At 38.3% G+C, this 5438-nt stretch overlaps 1 pseudogene; it reads left to right on the forward strand.

Moving 5' to 3' along the window:
• Positions 1-2582: 2582 nt before the first annotated feature.
• On the forward strand, positions 2583-5042 carry LOC100687763 (annotated as a pseudogene).
• The last annotated feature ends 396 nt before the right edge of the window (positions 5043-5438 follow it).

Genomic DNA, 5438 nt, shown 5'->3' on the forward strand with positions numbered 1-5438 from the left:
CTCATAGACCAATCTAGAGTTCTACAAAATTTTCAATCATAACAGGATATAATTTCACACAACTTAAAACCAAGAGAAGAAATAGATCATAAAAACAAATCTAAAACAGGTATTTTGGAGCTTTCAAGTGCAATAATTGAACTTAATAACCCAGTAAATATTTTTAATAGGAGATTGTACACAGCTGAAGAGAAAATTCACAAACTTAAAGATATTTCAGAAGAAATTCACAGACTGAGATTCAGAAAGCCTAAAAGGTAGAAAATTTATTTTTAAAAAAGCAAAAGATATATAAAAAAATTTAACATATGTGTTAGTGGAACTTTAAAAAATGTGACAGAAAAAATATTTGAAAGAAAATGGCAGGGATTTTTACAAAAGAGTTAAAAATGAAAACCCATGAGTTAAAGAGGGACTTCACAACTGAAACAGAATTTAAAAAAATGTATTCCTAGACACATCATAGCAATGATTAAACTAAATGATTTAGGCCTTAGAAAAGTATCTGGAGGAATAAACACCCAATTATCGTAGTTATTATTATTTTTCACATATTATTATTTTAATTATAACCATTTCCCCTATGTAGTGAAATGAATTATGTGGTGAACTAATTTAGGAAAAGTGTCTGAGGATATATTATTCATCTAGGATATTGACATTGAATGGTCTCTTACAATTATATGTTGTTCAAAACTTTTCATGTGTGCTAATGTATTTCTTTTTAAAGTTCCTTTAAAAAAATTGATAGTATAATTCTCAACAACAACAAAAGTGAAGATAATGGAATGATAAAACAGAGTGTTTACCAACAGACCAACACAAACAGAACTTCTGAAAGATATATTTCAGAAAGAAAGAAAGAAAGCAACTTAGATGCAAGAAGAGTAGAGTGCAAAGCAAATGATAATAATAGTAACCTAAGCAAATATTATTTATATAAAAATTAAAATCACAATGTATAAATTGTCATAACTTTTAAAAAGACAAAATATAAAAACAAGCAAACCAGAGTCAAGAAATAACAAAGAGAGGAACGCTTAGGTGGCTCACTGGTTATACCTTTGGCTCAGGGTGTAATCTCAGGTCCAGGGATGGAGTCCCACATCGGGCTCCCTGCTAGAAGTCTGCTTCTCCCTCTGCCTATGTCTCTGCTACTCTCTATGTGTCTTCATGAATAAATAAAATCTTAAAAAAATAAGGAAAGAGAAAAGGAAAGAGAAAAAAAAGAAAGGAGAAAAAAGAAAAGGGAAAAAAAAGCAAGAAATAACAAAAAAGAACAAAACTATAAAAAGCAAGATATACATAAAGCTCAAAGTAAGATAAAGATAAATCTAAATATATCAGTAATTATCATAGTTGTAATTCAAGTTGCCAATTAAAATACATAAATGATCAGATTTGTTTTTAAAAATCCAGCAACATCTATATTTAAAAGATATACCTAAAAATAAGAACAAAGAAATGTTGAATATTAAGTAATGGAAAAAGACACATAAAAAATACAAATCAAAGAAAGCTAAAGAAATTACCATAATTTAGTGAAAAATAAATAGTAAGACAGAGAATGACAATAGGGCTAAATAGGAGGTAAACAAAACTTTTGGGTTAAAAGCTCAGAACTTATGAACTGCCTGATTACAAGTCCTAGGAGTATGATTTACAAGTTTTACAACCTTGAGTACATTACTTAAAGTTTGAAAATCCTTTTTAAATTATTTGTAATGGATAATCATTGTATCCATCTCAAGAGGTTATTATGATGAGTAACTGAACTAAAGTATGCAAAGCACTTGACTGGAGAATAGCAAACACATGTATATGTTTCTTGGAAGGAACAAGATTGTTAATGAAGTAAAATTATATTGTAAAATTTTCACTTTAGACTACTTTTCAAATTTGCTCATCAGTAATTAGAGTAATATAGAAACTCTAACAGATTTTTGTTTCATTCTATTTTATTTATTTTCTAAAGATTGGCAGAATGCTTGAATTGCTGAGAACAAGAAATTGCATAGAAAATAATAACCTAGGGGTGCCTGGCTGGCTCAGTGGTTGAGCATCTGCCTTTCACTCAGGTCATGATCCTGGGGTCCTGGGATCAAGTCCTGCATTGGGCTTCCCTCAGGGAGGCTGCTTCTCCCTCTGCCTATGTCTCTGCCTCTCTCTGTGTGTCTCATGAAAAAATGAATAAAATCTTTAAGAAAGAAAAGAAAAAAACTAATTAAACAAGAATTGACTCTTTGAGTCAGAGTGTTGCTACATGAAAGGCAATATTCAAAGTTGTTATTAAAGAACTCCAATAAAATGTTTTTAATTAAAAAAACCCGAAATTGTTATTAAAGAAAAGTCATCTTAGAGATTATACTTTGTATAGAGACATTAAAAATTATTACCACCAGAAGGATAAACTTGGAGTTTGTGGTTCTCTATTTCATGTCTTTGTCCTGTTGTCCTGATTGTTTTAACATAGATACATGGCTACCAAGACCAATGGTAACTGATCTTACTCTAAAATGAAATAGTCTCTTGAGGCCCCCCCTTCGCAGCCTTGGTGCGGCGAGCGGGACACAGCCCCTGCCCACCGTGGTCTGTAGTACTTGCAGCTCTTCTCCTTTAAGATGCCTGAGGAAGTGCACCATGGAAAGGAGGAGGTGGAGGCTTTTGCCTTCCAGGCAGAAATTGCCCAGCGCATGTCCCTCATCATCAATACGTTCTATTCTAACAAGGAAATTTTTCTTCGAGAGTTAAGTAATGCTTCTGATGCCTTGGACAAGATTTGCTATGAAAGCCTGACAGACCCTTCCAAGTTGGACAGCGGTAAAGACCTGAAAATTGACATCATCCATAACCACCAGGAACACACCCTGACTCTAGTGGACACAGGCATTGGTATGACCAAAGCTGATATCTCATAAATAACTTGGGAACCAGCATCAAGTCTGGCACTAAAGCATTCATGGAGGCTCTTCAGGCTGGTGCAGACATCTCCATGATTGGACAGTTTGGTGTTGGCTTTTATTTTGCTTATCTGGTGGCAGAGAAAGTGGTTGTTATCACAAAGCACAATAATGATGAGCAGTATGCATGGGAGTCTTCTGCTGGGGGCTCTTTCTTTCTTTCTTTCTTTCTTTCTTTCTTTCTTTCTTTCTTTCTTTCTTTCTTTCTTTTTAAAAAATTTTTATTTACTTATTCATGATAGACACAGAGAAAGAGACGGGCAGAGACATAGGCAGAGGGAGAAGCAGGCTCCATACCGGGAGCCTGACGTGGGACTGGATCCCGGGACTCCAGGACCAGGCCCTGGACCAAAGGCAGGCGCCAAACCACTGAGTCACCCAGGGATCCCTGGGGGCTCTTTCACTGTGTGTGCAGACCATGGTGAGCCCATTGCCCAGGGTACCAAAGTGATCCTCCATCTTAAAGAAGACCAAAAAGAATATTTAGAGGAGAGGTGTGTCAAAGAAGTGGTGAAGAATCACTCACAGTTCATAGGTTATCCCATCACCCTTTATTTGGAGAAGGAATGAGAGAAAGAAATTAGTGATGATGAGGCAGAAGAGGAGAAAGGGGAGAAGGAGGAAGAAGATAAAGATGATGAGGAGAAACCCAAGATTGAAGATGTGGGTTCAGATGAGGAGGATGATAGTGGGAATGACAAGAGAAAGAAGACAAAGAAGATTGAGGAAAAATACACTGATCAAGAATAACTGAACAAGACCAAGCCCATTTGGACCAGAAATCCTGAAGACACCACCCAGGAGGAATATGGAGAGTTTTACAAGAGCCTTACTAATGACTGGGAAGATCACCTGGCGGTCAAGCACTTCTCTGTAGAAGGTCAGTTGGAATTCAGGGCGTTGCTCTTCATCCCTTGTTGGGATCCTTTTGACCTCTTTGAGAACAAGAAGGAAAAGAACAACTTCAAACTCTATGTCCACCATGGGTTCATCATGGACAGCTGTGATGAATTGATATCAGAGTATCTCAACTTCATCCGTGGTGTGGTTGACTCCGAGGACCTGCCCCTGAACATCTCCTGAGAAATGCTCCAGCAGAGCAAAATCTTGAAGGTCATTTGCAAAAATATTGTGAAGAAATGCCTTGAGCTCTTCTCTGAATTGGCAGAAGACAAGGAGAACTATAAGAAATTCTATGAGGCATTCTCTGAAAACCTAAAGCTTGGAATCCATGAAGATTCCACTAACCGGTGCCGCCTTTCTGAGCTGCTGTGTTACCACACTTTCCAGTCTGGAGATGAGATTACTTCTCTTTCAGAGTATGTGTCCCATATGAAGGAGACTCAGAAGTCCATCTATTACATCACTGGTGAGAGCAAAGAGCAGGTTGCCAACTCCGCTTTTGTGGAGCGAGTGCAGAAACGAGGCTTCGAGGTACTGTATATGATAGAGCCTATCGACGAGTACTGTGTGCAGCAGCTCAAGGAGTTTGATGGGAAGAGTATTGTCTCAGTTACCAAGGAGGGCCTGGAGTTGCCTGAGGATGAAGAGGGGAAGAAGAAAATGGAGGAGAGTAAGGCCAAGTTTGAGAATCTCTGCAAACTCTGAAGGAAATCTTGGATAAGAAGGTTGAAAAGGTGACCATCTCCAACACGCTGGTGGCTTCACCCTGCTGTATTGTGACTAGCACCCTATGGCTGGACTGCCAACATGGAGCGGATCATGAAAGCCCAGGCACTCCAGGACAACTCTACAATGGGTTATATGATGGCCAAAAAGCACCTGGAGATCAGCCCTGACCACCCCATTGTGGAGATGCTGTGGCAGAAGGCAGAGGCAGACAAGAATGATAAGGCTGTCAAGGACCTGGTGGTGCTGCTGTTTGAAACAGTTCTGCTCTCCTCCAGCTTCTCACTGGAGGATCCCCAGACTCACTCCAACCGTATTTACCATATGATCAAGCTAGGCCTGGGCATTGATGAAGATGAAGTGACAGCAGAGGAACCCAGTGCTGCTGTTCCTGATGAGATCCCTCTGCTTGAGGGTGATGAGGATGCCTCTCACATGGAAGAAGTCAATTAATTTCTCCCCGCAGACCTTGTGCCTTCTGTGTCCCCATGGCTCCCCAGCAACCCTGAGTAGCCCCAGTTCACCTACTTCCCTCTGCTGATGTCTAGTGGATTTTTTCCCCTCCTGTCTTTGTTTGAGGCAGGAAAGAAGGGCCTTAAGCCCTAGCCCTCATGAAATTTAACAAGGGGTTTGGATGTGTATTGTGGTGTTTGTTTATTTTGAGATTAAAATATGCAAAATAAAGAAGATACAGTTTTATAAAAAATAAAAACTAAAAGTAAAATGAAATAAAAATATCAACATTTTGTTGATAGAAGGAATTTGAGTAACATTGACCTTTCTTGCGAATAGAGCTATTTATTGCTGGAATGAAGGAAAACAATTAGATATTGCCTTTAAAGATGACAA

The sequence above is a fragment of the Canis lupus genome, chromosome 2, assembly GCF_011100685.1.
Source record: "Canis lupus familiaris isolate Mischka breed German Shepherd chromosome 2, alternate assembly UU_Cfam_GSD_1.0, whole genome shotgun sequence".
Classification (NCBI taxonomy): Eukaryota; Metazoa; Chordata; class Mammalia; order Carnivora; family Canidae; genus Canis; species Canis lupus.